The sequence below is a fragment of the Anastrepha ludens genome, chromosome 3 (assembly GCF_028408465.1).
Source record: "Anastrepha ludens isolate Willacy chromosome 3, idAnaLude1.1, whole genome shotgun sequence".
NCBI lineage: Eukaryota > Metazoa > Arthropoda > Insecta > Diptera > Tephritidae > Anastrepha > Anastrepha ludens.
This window is the reverse complement of record NC_071499.1, coordinates 51996077-52016251: the sequence shown is the minus strand read 5'-3', so window position 1 is coordinate 52016251 and position 20175 is coordinate 51996077.

Genomic DNA, 20175 nt, shown 5'->3' with positions numbered 1-20175 from the left:
GTACGAAATTGTGCCAGCAAAGTGGCGCAAGATATCATACATGCATCACTCTATGCTGGAGGTCGAATCATCTATGACTCATCGTTATTATCTGATTTAGTTTCTTTGGACACGTTTTTTTATAGGGATAACTCAATTCGCTGGTCCATGTTGATAAACCATTTACGATGGATTGGAAGCCAAGTTATTTGAACTCAAACAAAATTTCACAGTGGACATAACAAAATTTCTTTATTATGATACTTGTCAAGAATAATTTTATTTACAATACTTATAAAAATTATCTAATTAAGTTTATTAAAATGTGTTTTTTTCAATGCTAGTCTTTGGTAAAATTAGAATTTTGCTCTATTCAACTGAAAGTAAAATAAAATTTTAAAGTTATTTAGTCCCTCGTCATACACTCAGCAAATTATTTCAAAGATTTCTAAGTAGAAAATATTTGGTGCAAAAATAATGTGTAAGACTGGCAAATGATCTATTACCACGCACATTTACTTGAAAGCTTCCTTAGCGACATTCTTTCAATTCCATCCGATTCGCCTCATCGAGTTTGTTATTTTCAGTGATGATGCAAAGTTTCGGAATGTACACTCAGCGACACTAGAATCGCCTCACCATATGATGTATCATATTTTATCTTTGGCTTACAATTTGAAAGAATTTATTTCTCATGATTAAATTTATTACGAATACATTTCTCAGAGTTGGTAACTCCATGACAAAGTGAAAAAATATCTGAAGCAACATGTAAATCCCACTTCGAACTACTAAAGGTGTAGGTTTTGGGGACGATCTGTAATTTTTCAGCTGGTACGAAATCTTTTGCTTGCTGATAGGCTTGCCTTTCCCTATTTCGCTTCAATTTGAAATAAATAGAAGAGGCCGCGCCTGTTGAATGCAAGTTTGTGCAAAAAGTTCGTGAGGCAGAATACCTAAGGTCCCAACCTACGACTCAGTCCTGAAAAATCGACTCGCCATTGACTTCAACAACTCAACATTTCACTTACCAGCCTGATGCGCATTTTGCAAAAATGCCTCGCATTATTCGCTTACAAGGCCCAATTCACTCAGCAATTGAAAGCGCACTGCCATCCGCCTCGTTATCGCTTCCCTGTTTAGGTCTTAGAGCGGCTTGAAATAGGCAACGATTTAGTTCGACAAATCATTTTTTCTCGCGAAGCGCATTTTCTTTTCATTTTACGGCTATGTTAATGAACAAAACAGGTCGCAACTGGTTATGGGAACACTTGCATAAACGACCAAATCATCCTCAGAGGGTGACAGTTTGGTGCGATTGCATCATTGGCGGGATCATTTTTCTTTGAAAATGCTGCTGGAAACGCCATTTCGGTCAACGCTGCAGGGCACGATAAATGATTTTGGTGGTCGGAAATGAAATACATGGACGTGAACTATGTTTAGTTCCAGCAGGATGGCGCTAAGCCACAATCGATCTTTTGCGTGCCAAGTGCGCGAAATTTGTCATCAGCTGCCTGAGTGTTGTCAACTGACCACCACGAAGCTATGATTTGATGCCGGTAGACGTTTTAGACTTCATGGGTGCTGTGAAGGGCGAATATTATGCGAACAAATCATTAACGATTCAAACCCATCAGGCGAATATCGAGAAAGCACGTGAGGTCCTGGAAAACTTTAATAACGGTGTGTGCTACTGCGAGAAGAACGAACTCGTGATCCTTACATAATTGGTTACTTTATTGAATGTCCATTTTTTATTCTAGTGCCATTGAGCATAGTTTTGCATTAGAGAGGGTATTTTGGGAATAGAAGGGACTCCAACGCCATGCCCTAAAGTAGCATTTGAGACTTGTCGCTTTTGTAAGGCTCCCTAGTAAATTCCTATTTCTATTTCGAAGCAGGCTTGAAACATCGCCGCTTCAGAAAGGCATGCAAATAAACATAGACTGCCTTAGGAGACTTTTTGCCTTAATAGTTGCGGACCACTTAAACCGCGAAAAACTTAGTTTAGTTGGGAAAATCGAAGTGCGGCGCTAATAATGTCGCCGAGTGTACATTTAAATATTTTTTGGTTACTACATCCACTCAACCGAGGGCAAAAACAAACGCATTAATTTTCCTAATTTCATGCCGAACAAATACAATCACACCCACACCCGCACAACCGCTTGCAGCCAGTCCGACTTGCAGTGCCGCTTCAATGGTTGCCATATCGGCGCGCCGAAAGAAAACTATTTATCAATGTTGAAGCATTTCATACAAAGCACACACAGTTGGTGGAGAAAGGAGAGCAAATGCGGTAGTAGCAGCGTCACGCAGCTTTATCCTTGTTGCAACTTGCAAGCCAGCAAGCAAGCAATCAAGCAAAGGCTGTAATGGCATGCCGTTTTTTCGCAAATGGCCATGTTTTTCTTGCTATCACAGCAAAACAAGTAAACCCAGCAAGGACAAGCAGCAAGACGAGGGAAGACTCGCGAAGACGAAGAAGAGCCAGCCGAGGCAATCGAGGTAATATGTAATGCACGCAGACGCCACCTACAGCGGCAATGATGGCCGAGTAGCCGAAAATACGCAAAAAGCTGGCTTTGCCGGGCATAAGGCGGGGCGCAGAGGAGAACCTTAAGAAATGCGGAAAATTTTCTTATGACAGCTGAGCAATAGCAGAAATGAAAAAACGAAGTGGAAGATTGCAAACTCAAGATGCCAACAGCCGATGACGGTGCGGCAGTGAGACTAGCTGGTAGACCGTTAGGTGGCAGGCAGGCCAGCAGAGGATGATGAGCAACTCACTGTCAAATGAAGCGGCAAAATTCGGATGCAACTATCGAGCGACGAACTGACGTACTGACAAAGTCACAGCGACCGACTAGCAGCCTAGGCAAACGCTTGGCAAGGTGCAGGCGGCCGGGCTGGCGACGGACTAAATGACGCCCCAGCGACGTAAAGTCCTGTCATTTAGCTGTTGAAGTTGAAAGACCATTTACGTTGCAACGCATTGTAGCCACAGCGTCAACGCATACGAAATTTCATTTTCGTCGACGCCACAGACACAACCTCGCCATTACCCGCGCTGACTGCCATAGCATCTCGCAAATGTCGAAGCCATCCAAAATGAGAAAGCACTTTGTGCGACAGGGTGGCAGTTAGGGAGGGGCTGATTTGGTTGATTGGTTGGTTGCCTCTAAACGGTTGGATGTGTATTGTATACGTATGTGGGTGTCTGACAGTGTTGGTGCGCAAATATATACTCGTTTGTATGTATGTGTATGTGCGTGCTTGCAATTTTCTTGCGGTAAACGTCAGGCTGTTTGAACGCCAAACGACCAACAAGCGCCATTGCGCCAAAGGCACCAAAGCGTCGGAAGCATATTTCATTTTAGAGGACGAACAGGTCATGCGGCACAAAAACAAACTGATGGCAAATTATTGGCGTAGTGTAGGGTGAGCACGAAGCGCAAGGATTTCAAGCTGCTGGCGCAACAAAATGCAGTTGAGGTAGTGTGAGTTTTTAGCTGGAAAATCGCATAGCATTTGAGGCAGTAAGCGCAGGCGGTTCGCCACTGCAGGCGGCAGTTGAACTGGGCGATGATGACTTTTGCGAAAAATGAATCAACGCTGAAGGGATATATGTGTGTATGTATGTGTGAATTCGTATTTAGTAGGTATGCAATGAAGAATACGCAGCCACACAGCTGGATCAGCAGCCACTTCAGTACACCAGCTATGTGCTTATGTACAAACAGCCGCTTGGAAGTCACGCACTCTGCGTTGAACTGCTTCGCACAACCTGCCCACATCGTGCAGCCCGCATTCCCGTTAAGTTTAACGCCATGAAGTCGCTGTATGAAACAGTGCAAACAACAAATAGAACTAGAAAAATCTGTGTCCTTGCGTGTTCATATAGAAAACTTATTTAACTCCAGCAGCGCTGCTGCCACATGCGTTGAGGGAAGTATATTTTGCGCGCAACTGTAACGGCAGTCAGAGTGCTGAATGTTTGAAGGCCAAAACTTGAAGGCAGATTTGAATGGGTACTGCCTGGTGATTATATTTTTTGTGGTTGTATGGACTGACTGATTTTAGTGCTGGGTTTGAATTTTTAAATTATCATTCGGAAAACTGATTCGCGTTTGGTGAATTTCAGAACCATTGTGTGGACGTTATGAAGTTCGGAGCGTTGTTTTTAGCCATTTTTGGTTCACTCGAGCTTTGTGAGACGGTGTTGACTCCTGTTGAAACGTCCGTGGTGTGCCACGGAAATGTTTGTCTGCACACGGCTTTAAAGCAACCCGCAGAATACTTTTCCGATAATCAGGCATGTTCTGCAAATCGTTTTCGGGCAATATTTTCGCATTTTCCGTTTTCAAATCGTTTGATATGTCCTGTAAATCGTTCCGTTTTCGTTTTTTTTTCGAACATCAGCAAATCGTTTTGTCACCCTGTTCTGGAAATCGAAATCGTTAAAATTTTCCAGTTAAATTTTCGGCAACTTAAACGTTAGCGGTTTGTGGCATTCTTATAAACTGTTTGTTGAAATAAATTTATCAAAATGTGAGTATTTACTCAAAATAACTGCATATATTTATGTAAATAAAAGTGTTTATTTAAAATATTTAAAACTTATTCAAAATCGTTTAGGGGAAAACACAAGAACTCCAAGCAAGATCTAATTTTAGTCGAGTTTATGGAATCTCATCCAGATTTGGCGAAGAATTTTTCGAAGGCGACAGAGTTGCTGTTGAGGAAAAGTGGAAAGAGCTATCGACGCTGCTAAATGCAGAAGGGCCGCCCCAAAAAGATGTTAATGGATGGAAAAGAGTAAGTACTTAGTCAAATATTAAAATAAATATTTTTGAGTTGTCTTTTTTCAAGATGTGGTCTGACTGCAAGGGGTGCATTCGGAAAAAGGTTGCCCATAACAATCTAGAATCGAGGGCAACAGGAGGTGGACCCTTTAATAAGCATGTACTGAAGAGCAACGAAGAATGTGTTGCAAGAGCTTGTGGAATTTTTACAGCCCTTGAGGGCATAAACCATTCTAGAAGCTTCGGGACAGAAGAAAATAATAGCGCTATCGAATCTGAGGAAGAACGTCCCCAAACAAGTAGAGAAGCGGTGGCTACCCCGAGAGCTGCAAAAAGGCCACGAGTGTCAACGCAGGACAGCCTTCAGACGTGTATGGCAACGCAATCTACTTGTATGGAGAAAATATCCAACACTTTAGATAACATTTACGAAAACCAACACAAGATTGTAAAATCGCAGGAAGATGAAAGGGAAGAGATTCGAAGACTTTGTCGTGCTGTTGAGAAACAAAATGAATTGCTGGCAGAGCAAAATGGAGCAGTTGCAACATGAAACAGTTAAAATTAAAATTAAAATGCTTGAGATAGAGACTAAAAAATAAATATAAAAGAATCTTATTGAGGTGTTATGTATATATTTACTTTTAATATGAATAAATTTTATGTTTCATAATATTAAATTTCTAGCAATAGAGTCTCTTGTATTTCTGACACACGCTATAACACGCTCAACGATGTTACGTGCTTTTGCATGCTGCTGGTTAAATCTGTTTCTGCTGATCTTGGGTCTGGGTTTCTATATGGAGTCAGTAGAAATGGCTCTATACCAAAACCAGAATCTCCCAGTAGCCAAGACCCTCGGTCACCAGCTTCATACTGCGATAGGTAATAGTGTTTTGCACTGCTCATACTAAATACGAAAGCGTCATGGCTTGCTCCAGGCCGAGTTGCATCTACTGCTCTTATTATCATATCAAAATCACAAATCTGTAAAATAAAGGCAGTAAATTTTAAATTTTAGAAAGACAATTTAAATTCATTCTTACAATCATTGCGTTTATGCTAAAAAAACCTTTTCGGTAAAAAAATAGATGCTCGTTCTCAAAAAGTTTAATCAGAGCCACATGTGTTCCATCAATACACCCTATTACTCCTGGAATGTCGAATTTTTCTACAAAATGAAGTTTTAATTTTCTAGAATTCTCTTCAGACATTTTCAGCTTAATCCACTTAGGACACAGAACATTTTCCAAAGCATTGATCATTTCGGATAATATTTTTGAAACTGTGCTTCTACCCATAGCAATATCTGTATCCTTTCCGACGGAACGTTGATAGGAACCTTCTGCGAAAAACCTAAGACTTGCTGCTAGCTTTAGTAAAATAGGTATGGACGTTTCTTTGACGAAATGTTTTACTTCATTGAGCACTTCTAAAAAAGCGTACTTGTTTAGGCGATAGTTGGAAACAAATTTTAAGTAGAAAAACTTAATGAATGCAACAAAATATAACCGTTTCTAATCTTACGTGGAATCCGGTGTACTGAGAGGATTCGAATGTTCTCTTAAACGCCGCCTATCTATTCTACTTTGGTAATCTTGCTCCTGTTCGTTTAACACATAAGCTGCCATAAAAAACATGACCATTTTTTAATTAAATCCGTTTATTTTGAAATTATTTCGTATTTTATGCCAACGAATTCTTTTGTCATTTGGTTTGTTTAGTTGTTAGAGAGAAATCAGTTGTTTCGAACTTAAATTCGAATTTAAATTAAATCGGACGAATTACAGAACACTCAAAAAAAAATCGTACGAATTGCCATTTCGGATCCGAATTGAAATTGCGCGATTTTCAGAACATGCCTGAATATATCGGATTTACCTTGACGTCAGGCTCGTTGAAAACGATTCGAGAGCGCCCATCTGCGCTTATAGCAGCCCAACCCATTACCTGTGGCGGGTGCTGCTTCTGGTCGCCAATCGATGACTCAAATTCTTGTATGAACGATCGGTCAAATAAACCTTATCGAATTGCTCAATTTGAAAAATTTTTCCGTCAGAAAAGGCAATTTTCGGAAATTGACCGCTCCATTTTTTCTGCGCTTTCCTGAGAAATACGATGTGCCATTCCCCATTAACAACAGTCAGGGCGATGTCGATGACCGGGTAGGAGGTTATTGAGACCAATTGAGTCACCTTTTCTGGTAAACTCATTTGCAATTTCATTAGCCAGATCAAAGAAAAGTTACCTCCACACCAAAGAGATTTGATCGCCTCCTTACAGGAGTTGAGTAGTTTGAATCTGACGAAGTCGTCGTCAGAGTCTTGATGCGGGTTGACTATAGGAAAAAATATTAATATTTTTCTTGCTCCCACGTTCCCTAAGAATTTTGCATGCCTGCAGGATCGCAAAGACTTCTGCCTGAAAAATATTACCAGTATTCAGCAGTTTGAAAAAAATAGATAAATTGGCTAATTTAAAGAAAACTCCTGCTCCTACTCCCGATTCCATCTTGAAGCCGTCAGTGAAGACAGTGGCAGCAGTTGCGGTACAGATTTTACCCTCGATCCAATGCTGCCTACTGAGAAAGATTGCCCTGGTACGGCCTCCAAAGTCCGGTTTGCGGATAGAGAGTTCTGTACGAAGTTGAGAGAAATGCGGTTAAAACCGTCTAAAACCATTACCATGTCCCTTGAGAGATTGCCTCCAGAGGCAAGCTGATTCTTTAAGCTGATTGCACTTTGGGCACAGATGGAAATAATGTAAAAGTTCATGAGAAGTAAGTGCAAAACGATATTTAGAGCAGCACTGCCAAGTTTAGTGATAGTATAGCCCTTCCAAAGAGCTTCCCACCAAACCAAGCATCCATGCGTTGTACATCCAAAACACGATCCGTGTCTTGAAGCAAATAAATAAATAAAATACTTCTTATATTAATGCTCAAGCCCACAAATAAGTAAAATTTACAAAAAAAAATGCATGCCAATGTTCCAAATAGTTGGATCACTTGACATGAAATCGCTCATATATATATTGGGTAGTCGAAAAAGTCTTTTCGTATTTCTAATCAAACTTCAACTAATTTTTTTATATTTATAATGAATTTTATTAAACCAAATATGTACCATTTTGGTCGACCTCCTTCTGCCATTTTTCTTCTAGAGACATTATTCCATCAGTGTAAAACTTTTGTGGTTTCTCGGCAAAAAACTGCGACAAGTAATTTTCACTGGCTTCTCTTGAAGCCAACTTTACTCCATTAAGGGAGTTCACCATTGACCGAAACAAATGGTAGTCCGATGGTGCAAGGTCAGGGCTATATGATGGATGCATCAAAACTTCCCAGCCAAGCTCTCCCAGTTTTTGCCGATTCATCAAAGATGTGTGTAGCCTAGCGTTGTCCTGATGGAAGACGACGCCCTTTCTTCTTATCAGCTCTGGCCGTTTTTTTTCGATTGCTTGCTTCAATCTCATCAGTTGTTGACAGTAAAGTGTAGAATCAATCGTTCGAGCAGGCTGGAGCAGCTCATAGTGGATGATTCCTTTGCAATCCCACCAAACACACAGCATAACCTTTCGAGGCGTTAACCCTGGCTTTGCGACCATTTGTTGAGCTTCAACACCCTTGCACCATGATCTTTTTCGCACAGTATTGTCGTATTTGATCCACTTTTCTTCTCCTGTTACCATTCGCTTCAGAAATGGTTCGATTTCATTTCAATCTTTTCTATAATTTCATCGATTTTTTCAACGCTCGTTCGACCGGAGCGAGGTGCATCTTTCACAGCGAAATTTCCAGAACGGAACCGAGCGAACCATTGTTGTGCTACACGAACTGATACAGCATCGTCTCCTCCGTAAACTTCACAAATTTCATGGGTGGCTTGCGTGGCATTCTTCCCTTTTTTATACCAAAAATTCAAAATATAGCGAATTTCTTCATTATTTTCACTCATTTTTGAACAGCTATAACTTTTTTCAACTTCTCCGAATTTAATTTTTTTTTGGTTAAATGAAGCTTAAAATGTCGCCTTTCTAACTCCATATGATATGACACAATGTGATTGGTAGCACTGGAGATAGATGAGTTCAACGACATCTATTGACAAAATTCGAAAAGACTGTTTCGACTACCCAATATAACGGCCGGCGTAGCTGAATGGGTTGGTGCGTGACTACCATTCGGAATTCGGAGGACGTGGGTTCGAATCTCCGCGAAACACTGAAATGAAGAAAAAGTTTATTTCTAACAGCGGTCACCCCCGGCAGGCAATGGCAAACCTCCGAGTGTATTTCTGCCATGAAAAAGCGCCTCATAAAAAATATCTGCCATTCCGAGTCGTCTTGAAACTGTAGGTCTCTCCATTTGTAGAACAACATCAAGACGCACGCCACTAATATGAGGAGGAGCTCGGCCAAGCACCCAAAAATGTCAGATGTGTCTGTTTCTGACTGGACGTTAGTTTCATGTGGATCGCCGTAAGAAAAGTGTAACTAAAATAATAGAAAAATAGGTATTTACGCACAAATCCCTTGAAATTTATTTACTTTTTTGGTTCTTGCTGAAATGCGCAACCCAAAACGCATTTCTTTTCTCTACACTCCAGTCTGTCAGTTTTGCACACCCAAAAGTCTTTGCTGTTATTCTCCATTTCTTGTTTACCTTTGTTTCATTTGCTTCGCTATTGTTGTTGTGTTTTTGTCTCAAAGAACGAAATAAATCCTGATGAATAGTAAATACGTGCAATGTTTCCTGGCGGAGTTGCGTACCCTCTCATCCGTGCACCCCAAACTTTCTTTGTGCATTCATGCACTCCTAAAACTGCTGGAAAACATCAATTGCCTTACCGAGGCATTACATCTTCCCCTCTCACATAGCAGGCAGCTCGCATTTGGAAAAATCAGTGTATTGCATGCGAAGGCTCGTTGTACGCTTTGCCCTTGGAATGTCCTTTCGTGGCAGTCAATGGCATTTTTGCTGCGTTACACCGTTCGCACTGCATGTCGTGGGAACGCGGCATTGTGTTTCAAGCATGTTTTCTGTTAGCTTTCATGCAAGACAACAACAAGAATGGTGGGTAAGAGTAAAGAAAATACGAGGACCCAGCAGGCATGTAACGAGCTGTATGGCGGCGCATCATCAGCGGCAACAGTCATTACTGAAAATTGGTTTTGCGTCGCATTTACGCGCTTCTCTCTTATCGGCCCACACGTCGCATACGCGTTGCTGGTGCCTTGCATCCGCCCAAACCGTTTTTCTTCACTCCCTATTCGGGCCCCAAAATGCCAAATGTGCCACTTACAACGCATTATGCTTCGCTTTTCACATCTCCCCTGCGCTGCTTCCATTTTCTTACAATACGAAAACGTCTTCGGGGCACCCCTCGATGGTCCATGCCCGCATAAGTATATTACTTTGCGCGTTGCTGGAATTGCATTCATTTTTCGTCGTGTTGCCATCATCGCCATAGCCATAGCCATAGTCGTCGCCTTCTTGGTTATTTGTTGGCGCCTCGTTTTCCCCAAGCCGTCATGTCCTCCATTTAGATTCATTTGTTCGCCTTCAAGAAATGCTTGAAGTTTGCGTGCATCTGTATGCGTGTGGGCTTTGCTTATCGGATGCGTTTCGGTGTGTGTGTGTGTGGGTGTGTGTTGAGAGAATATCCGATCCCCCATATACATATGATTGCTTGTGAACTCTCTGCTTCCCGCTGCTTTGGCGCTTATTCTTCTTCTGCGCGCTTGCAAGGTTGCATGCATGCGTCCAGTTAGCCTCTGTTGCTTGTTTGGTTGGCTGACTGGGGTGATTTGCTCTGCTCACAAAAAAGACTAATGTGCGGATTACAAGGATTTAGTAATGCAATTGCGTACTGCGCGCACAGTATCTCAAGTGCGACTCGAATGTGTACAGATGTCTTTGTGTATGTTTGTATATGCGGCAGTTTGGAGCAAAAGACAAGGAGACCTAAGAAAATTGGAAATAAACCGGGATTTCGGTTGACTTAAATGCAGTTGAAAGTTTTCTTTACACCGAAAATATACCGTAAGACTAAGTTGAAGAATATAAGCACATAATTTTGAAAGCCCCAAGAGCTCGTAAGCTCCGATTAGGTTGTGGTGGTCTTTCTTAAACCCACAGCTTCAATTTGAAAAAAAAATTGTTATGTTTAAAGCCAATGGAGCTTCAAAAATATCTAAAGCTCTTTCTTGAAATGTATGCCCAGTAAGTGGATAAAATCTTCGAGTTCTTGCTCTATACGCCTTTTAAGTTGTTCAGCAACTACTGTCTACCGATTAACTGAAACATTCTGTTGACAGTTGGGTCTGCGTCTCCGAAAACACCGAAATTATGTACGACTAAGGCTGTTCACTTTTGCTGAGGGATGACAACCTTTTTGAATGAAGAGTGATCCACACATTTCACGGCAGGAAAGTAATGTCGGTTCCAGGCAGTAGTCTTGTTGGAACAGCTGTTCTATTCTAAGCTAAAGGCATCAGATGAAGCCACGTCCCAAAACAACGATTAGCCAAAGTGTATCTTCCGTATATTTAGGTTGAATGCAATCAAGAAATGCTTTATGAGCAAAGATGTAAGCACACAAAATATTAAAAGAGGATACCGATGCTTAAGGACTTTAGAACATCATTTTCTCTGAGTGTATTTCTATTAAATCCAAATTTACATATGGAAACTTAAACAAACTCAGTAAAATTACTTATTGTAGCTTAGACGATCAAAATGGTCAAAGCACTCATTCCAGTCCTACATAATATTACAATAAAGCTAACTGGAGTAGTCGGGTCGTCGAAAGGAAACTGCAAGTGTGTACCTTGCACTGGTAAACAGATGTCTCGAAAATACCCAAAGGCATGGACACTGACCTATATGACCCAAAACGAAACTGTCTGTGTGGGTGGGTAGGTTCGATTAAGTATATCTGGCTGATCTGAATAGATCTCACATAGACCATAAGGGTCCGTAGTGTTAACAGTGTTAGCGGGTGGGTAGGTCTCTTAACATTTTCCCAGCGACGGTATACCATCTGTCTATGTGCAGAGGTTAATGTAGGAAAAAAAAACCATGAAATGAGCTGATTGCCATATTGAGCAGTGGTCAGACTGCGCTCAAGGCCGTGTCGTCTTTTGAGATTAAGTGCTTATTAGTCCTTCAGTGCACAGGAGGTCAAATCAACTAGGAGCGCCCAATTGCATTCGGCTCATATGGATCCCGGGGCATAGGGGCATACCAGCAGGCAAAGTAGCGGATACATTGACTAAAGAGGCTACAGCCTTGAAACTAATAGGACATAAGCATGTTCTTGCCATGCGCAATATACCATCAAGGAATAGCTTAGACGTGAGCTACGCAAGGTGAAGTCCGGAAAGGTATAACCAAAAAAAGATTAAAACATTTCATTAATCCACCTGAGGACAAATTGAGACTGCTGACTAACATTCAGGCTCGAAATATAGTCCAACGGCTCCTGTCGGTTTTGTGTGCTATCCCCATCTTGGATGTGTTGCAACAGCGAAAAGAATGAGAATACAGCTCTGTCGGGTATGATTAGAAGAAAGGTTACAGCTGCATTGTAGGTTTATTGAAAGACCTGTGTTGGGATGATTTGTCATGCGTAGAGGGTACAAAGATCCTTATGCCAAAGTGCAGTTGATATATCTATTTACCTACTCAATACTGAGTAGGTGCAGAGGAGATGCTCCAGACTTCCTTCCGCCTCTAGGTAGAGTTATAGTTACATCAGGAGAGATTGCGATTGCGAGAGTACCAATGCACTCATATAACCCATGCCTCAGCATTTCCATTGCTTCAGAAGGCCGGATGTAGTTTTTGCATTGCCATGAGTTCTTACTGGTGTCTGGCGGTTTGAACAGATAACTTGTTTTGGCTCAATCCAATTAAAGCATTGCAAAACGATTGTTACAGCCTATTAGGTTAGGCTATGATACCTATTACTCTCCATGAGGATGTGATACCATTTGTTTGAGCCCAGCTCTACAAGTATGCCTCTAATTCATGATGTGGCGAAACTATTTCGCCTCTCTCGTACAACAATGAAATATTATGGATGGGTATAAATTCCAATACTGCCAGGTATTCAAAGAAATAAGAGTTCAAACCTTTCGAGTCTTTGCGATCCTGCAGGCATGCAAAATACTTAGGGAACCTGGGAGCGAGGAAAATATTAACATTTTTTCCGATAGTCAAACCGTGATCAATGCTCTGACGATGCCATGGTGCAGATCCAATCTTATCAACTCCTGTAAGGAGGAGATCAAATATCTTGGTTTTGAAGGTAACATCTTTCTGGACTGAGTTTCAGGACATAGCAACAAGTTTGATGAGTTTGCCAAGAAGGGGTCGAATGAATTAGTTTGTGTTAAAGGGAATTGGACAACTTATTTCCAGGAAAGCGAAGAAGAGACGAAGCTCCATTTCTTCACGTGCTATTTCCAAAACCCTTTGGCTCCAATTCAATAGACGGAGGACTCAGAGAGTCATAGCGACTCCACGTCTTTCAATTTCCAAACTTATAGCTGTATTTGCCGGCCATTGGATGATCGGCATATACGTGGAAAAGCTTGATTTACCATTTAACCCCCATTGCAGAAATTTTAAGAGAAATATCCTGTTGACCATTTTCTCTGTAAATGTCCGGGCTTGGTAGCTACACGGTAAGTCACTAAGGGCTCCTTTCTTCGACACCCTGAGGTAGTGTGACAGCCGAAATCCCATCAATCTTCTCCATTACATCAACAGCTGTGGCTGGCTGTGGATATCTGCTTGTTGGATGTGTCATAATGGCATCAAAGTGGTGCTTTAGTGCTACTTGGGGAATGCCAGAGTGGTACTTTAATCATCTTCCTTACTCTAAAAGCTGACGTGATTAGCCTAGAAACCCTACTCATATTAAAGCATGAATCTTATCCTCCAATAATATTAAAAAATGTAATCAAGTTAAAAAAAATAAACAACTTTGAATAAAATGGGATTAATTCATTAATATCCTCCAGTGATTACAATCGAATTGCAGGTTATTAGGAGCTAAGCCCATAAAACTTACTATTAGAGGGCTTTGGGATCACTGACTGACTAGTGCCCCCTGTGCAACTTTCTCCAGTCTTGAAAAAGAATATCGTTGAGTAGGTCTTGCGATAAACAAGGGCAAGACAAAGTACCTTGGGTCAACAACCAGAAAGTCTACGCGTATTGGACAGCAGGTAGCGAATGACAATTACGAGTTCGGCGTAGTCAAGAAGTTTGTCTACGTAGGATCCAGCATTAACACCAACAACAACGTCAGCCAAGAGATCCAGCGAGGAATAGCTCTTGCCAACAGCTGCTACTTTGGGCTGGATAGGCAATTGAAAAGAAAGCCCGAAAACAATGCTCTATCAATCACTCATCCACCCGAACCTACTAACAGGTGGCGCTAAAGTAATCTGTTTCGACATTTGTGTAGTAAACACATGCGAAATACACCTTAATAAACAATATTACGCTACACTGCTCCAGAACGCGGAATATTGCTGACTATTTATTTGACCAATAATCGGTCGGTGACTTTGGCACAACGTGAATTTCGTCGCAAATTTCCTCGCCGTCTAACGCCTACTGGTGAAACACTGCGACGTTTAGCTGCTCGCCTCGAAGAGACTGCCACAACACGAGATGCTGCCAGGCGTGGCAGACCCCGGAGTAGCCGTTCTGCAGAGAATATTGCTGCTGTAGCCGAGGATGTCATGGAAGCGCCGTCGACATCGACCAGACGACGTGCCACGCAAATGGGTATCAGTCGATGGTCTTTACAGCGAATTTTGGTACAAGCTTTGAAGATGTTTCCGTACAAAGTCCAGACGGTGCATCAGTTGTTAGCTGCTGTACGCTCAAGCCATCCTTAAACACCACCAAGAGGAAGATGATTTTTCATCAAAAATAATAATGAGTGATGAGGCCAATTTCCATCTTAGCGGGTACGTAAACAAAATTTACGCTTCTGGGGCACTTAAAATCCGCGTGTAACCCACGAAGAGCCATTACACCCGCTCTAAGTCACTGTATGGTGTGCTGTTTTCGCTGGAGGAGTCATCGGAACTTTTTTCTTCGAAGACGTCGCGGGCCAAACGGTTACTGTGAATGATGAGCGCTATAGAGCAATGATCAACGAGTTCGTTTTGCCGCAACTTGATGATTTGGGATTGGAAAACATGTGGTTCCAACAGGACGGTGCAACGGCACACACTGCACGTGCCACAACCGATATGCTGAAGGATGCATTTCCCGCGCGCCTAGTCTCCCGTTTTGGCGATTTGCACTGGCCAGCAAGATCGCCTGATTTGAACGCTCCAGACTTCTTTTTGTGGGGCTTTTTGAAGTCGCGGGTTTATGTCAACAAGCCTCAGACTCTTGCAGCTCTTAAAGACAATATCCGTCAAGAATGTGAGGACCTATCGCCGGAAGTTTTGGCCAAAGTGATGGAAAATGCCATAAAAAGAGCTCAAATGGCAATCAACTGTGGCGGCGGCCATTTACATGACATCATATTCTCGACTTGATGTAAAAAAAATTAAAAGACCAAATAAAAATAATCCACAAGAAGAATCAAAGTTTTTCATTTTTTTTTTTAAATTACAGCCAAAAAACATCGCAAGGTTACTTTTGCGCCAACTTGTACATGGCGCTGAGTCCTGGACATTGACGAACACCGATGGATGGTTATTAGAAGCTTTCGAGAGAAAATTTCTTCGCGAGATCTATAGTCCGATTTGCGTGAATGATGCATACCGAGTTAAATGGAACCAAGTGCTGTACGAGCTATACTCCTACAGCGACTTAGTGAAGCGCATTAAAATTCAGTGGCTGCGCTAGGTCACGTTGAGCGAATGGACAACAACGCTTCTGCAAAGAAGTTGCTCTTTTCGAAATGTACTGGGGGAACTCGCAAAAAAGGGCATCCTCATCTACGTTGGAAATACCAAGTCAGCGGAGATCTGACCGCTCTAGGCGCGCAATGCAAAGACAATTGGCGCAACATTTTGGGAGCGGCCAAGACCGACCATTGGTTGCAGTTGCCAGCTAAGTAAGTAAGTAAGATGACAAATCAAATATCTATTTTTCATAATTCAAAACTTTGGATTCAATAGAGCAGAAGCAAAATCAAGTAGCTGCGCTAATTTAATACAACTGAACACTGGAATTTTTGGAGTCTCTCATAACAAGAACGAAAAAAAGTGTACTTGTAGACCTGTGTCACACATCGTTCAAAAGGTTTAAAATGAGATTTAAAATAAAATAATTTCTTAAATATAACCAATAACTTTCTATTTCTTTTCTCTTGTTTTCAGACTAAAGTTTTCACCTCCAAAAACAAGCTTTACATTAGACTACGGCCTTCTAAGCCCATTTGCAGATTATTTCCTGTCACACGGTTACAAATACTATAACTCTGTTGCATGCGCCGGAACTGATTTCCAGACTATTTTACTGTTTAAATTGAGTTGCTTCGAAGTTCTTGTCGCCCTTCGTATAGAGATTAGGCATTTCAGCCAAGTGCCAACAAAACAAAAACCACGCATTGGCAACCATCACAAACACGACAATAGTTGGCAGCAGCTGAATATTTTGCCGCATACGTACACACGTTCATGTTGCATGCAACACACGTTTCGAAAATAGTCAGGCGTAGACAAAAGTTCAACAAAATTGGTGGCGGCCATTTTCCGAAAAATTCAACAACTTACACACGAGTTTCTGAGCAAAATAGCCAGTAATTGTAGCTATGGAGGTGTGTGTGTGCGTTTACTTATTGGCATGTTGCATATATGTTTTTTTGTTTGTTTTTGTTTTTGCTTTTTTGCATTGTGTAGCATGTTGCATATGCCTGCGCCTGTCATTTACCATAAACAAACGAAGCAATAACAGAAAAACCAAAAGAAAAAACACCTAACAGTAAATGGAAAAGCAGATAGACAAAGCAAAGAGCGGCCAAATCAGCGTAAAAGACAGGCCGTGAATGGGCAGCAAAGGAAGATTACAACTACATTTTGGGGCACGGCGAGTGCTGGGTGGAACGTTGTTGGGGTGTGGCATGCCGTTAGACTAAATCGCAGTGCTCAGTGCCAGCAATAAATGCAGAAAAAAGAACAATATTGATAGCAACAGCAACAGCGGCGGGGACGGCGACGGCATGCAACAAAACGAAGCGAAAGCATTTTCATTTCATGGCGCACAACGCATAAACGCCCACACACGCACGCAGTCACAATCACACCCGTACCCACACATGCATGCATGCACATGAGCTTAGTTAAATGAAAGCATATTTCGTGGCGCTTCACAAACAGGAAAGGCCACCATTCGAGGCCATTTGCGCCGCACCAAGCCAATACACCAACACTCACACACACACTCACACACATATTTGCCATGTGCATTGTATGCGTTTTGCTTTTGTTTCCCAATTGCCAATTGCTATTATGGTTGTTGTTTTTGGTGTTCACTGTTTGCTGTTACTGTTGCATGCAATTTTCGCGCTGCGTTGTCTATTTGCTACTGCCTGTGCCTTTTGGCTCAGTGTCTGTCACTGGCTGGCATGTAGGCGTGGCAAAAAATGAAAACAACCAGAGTGAATAAGGAAAACAATTTCGAATCGAGTGGAAAAAATTGCATGAGCCGGCAGACAAACGAAATTGAATGGGGAAAAGTATTGTGCACAAAATGGCGTTTAGGTCTATGCGACGAGCGGACGAGCGAAGTGGCGCACCCCTCTACTATGAAGGAATTCGCTTCTTTGCCACTTAGTGATGCAGTGGTTTTTGTTGGTTTAACCCTTTGTTGTACTAAATTTTTGAAAATCTGCACAACTAAGTGGTAAAAGCTTTTGTGTTTAAAAGAATTACCTAACGCATATGGCCTAAATGCAATATGCAGAGAGGGGAAAATCTATGAGCGAAGCGCAGTTCTGACGTGGCCGAAATCGTTAGCGATGAGCTTTTTGGTAATCACAAGAGTAGGCTGGAACAGCCTTTAATTATTACTGGAAGAAGCTGAAATAAAAATAAATAGTTGGCGGCTACACTTCTGCTGGGTATTTGGCAGGAGTCCTTCTCCTATTTGTGGCGTGCGTCTTGATGTTGTTCCACAAATGGAGGGATCTACAGTTTTAACCCGACACCGAACGTCAAATTATTTTTATGAAAAGAAATTTTGTTTTTTTTGTTCAGCCCTCTCGGGAGCATAGGGCCTCGCCAAGACTCTTCCATCGTACACGGTTCTGTGCTGTTGTTTTTGCACCGTCCCATGAGATAACGGCATCTGTCAGTTCGCGCAGTATAAACCTTCTCCAAGTGTTTTTGGCCGGCCGCGACTTCTGCTGCCTTGCGGTTTTCAGTCCAGTGCCATTCTTAAGATGCTATCTGGTGGTTTGTCAAGACGTGATCTATCCATCGCCACTTTCTGTATTTGATTTGCCTAAGGATGGAAGAAATACGCTCGGAAAAACATTTTCTATTATTTGATTTTCATACACGGAGATTCGTACCTACGCACTTTCGAATGGAATACCCAGGAGGCAAAAATTAACATTTCTTTAATTTTCATCGAGGGCAAAAAGTTGCCGAAGCAGCTCGGGATATTTACGACGTGTATGAAGAAGGTGTTATTGGCGAGCCTACGGCACGGATATCGTTGACCAAGTTCAAAAATGGTACTTTGACATCAAAGAACACGGCTGGCAGCGGAAGGCATTCTGAATTCGACGAAGAACGTCTCCAATCACTTTTGAAAGAGAACGGTCGGCAAAGCAGTCGTGAATTGGCGAAAAAATGAGCTGTGATCATAAAACGACTCTCAATCACCTTCATTCAATGAGATTTTCCGAAAAATTAAGAGCCTGAACGCCTCACGAGCTCAACGAACCAACCAAAGAAAGTCGCCTTCAAATTGCTTCTCAGCATCTCGCCCGCCATCGAGCAACACGCGGTCGTAAACAGCGCTTTTTGTACCTAATCCTCACGGGAGATGGGAAGTGGTGCCTATACATGAATGTGAAGCAAAAAAAGGAGTGGGTGGTTTCGGGAGATATGCCAAACCCAAGAGTCAAACCGGATCTTCATCCAAAGCATATCATGATATGTTTTTGGTGGGACTGGTCATGGTCAATAAGGAGCTCTACAATGCCCAGCGACACCACGTGAATGAGGCTATTCGACAGAAAAGACCTGATCGACACGGACAAACCATACTCCTTCACGGGAACGCCAGGCCCCATGTTACACAAGTTGTCAAAGCCGCACTCCAAGAGCTCGAATGGGAGGTACTTCAGCTTGCGCCGTATTTTCCGGACCTTACACCAACCGCTCCCTTGTCAGCCTTTTCTAAAAAAAATATCTGACTAAAAGGTGTACAATTTTGGTGCATTTTTTTTTATTTGCACAAAGTTTGAAAATTGGTTTTATTTATCTATATTATTATTTTCCTTATTTATATTTTTATTTATTTTGTAGCATAAAAAATTAGTCAAATTAAATAGAAAACAAATAAATTGTTCTGCTCCTGTGCTGTAGTAATTTAACACAGCTAAAAGTAGCAGGATTTTTTTTTAATTTTCCAAAGGTTAAACTTTCGCAGCCCCTATTGTAATGCCCTATCCAAAATTGGAAAAAAGTAAAAGCCGAGAAGAAGCAGAAGCTGATATGAGATTGAAGTACAAATGCATTCACGACTTGAATTGAAGTGAAATTGAGTTGGGAATACAAAGACCAGAATGACGAACAAAACCAGCTTGAACACAAACATAAACTTTACTACTTGAATCCTAATGCTTAAGCGCCAAACGGCGCGGACTTGCAATTTTTTCTACGCTAAGTGGATAGCCTTCGAATCAGTCATGGACGTCACATACTAATGCTTCCATTTTAATTTATATAAATACATTTCTTCAGTTTTGCTTTATTATTGCTTTTCTTCGAATATGGCGTCAATGCGTGCACAGACCTACCCCAATACAAATCGACTTGAGCTGCAGAGCTGAAGTCATAGTAGTCACTGCCTTACACACCTGCAAATGTTTGCCTGTGTGAGTGTACGGATTTTGATGTTTCATATATCATTATGGCCGCTTGGTTGCGTCCCTCAACACATTTGCTTTGAAACAAAAGGCAAATAAATAAAAGGAAAAAGGGCTAGAATGACAACTCAACTGGGCTTAACTAGCAGTTGGCCATTCAACGCATTTAACGCAATGGCTGACGGTCATACAAAAAGTCGACATCCATTCAAAGGTTCCGCAATCGCGCATTCACTCATTTAATGTCGCCTTCCACTACTGCTCTCCTGCGTGTGCTGCCTGCTTGCCTGCCGCAAGCTCTCATT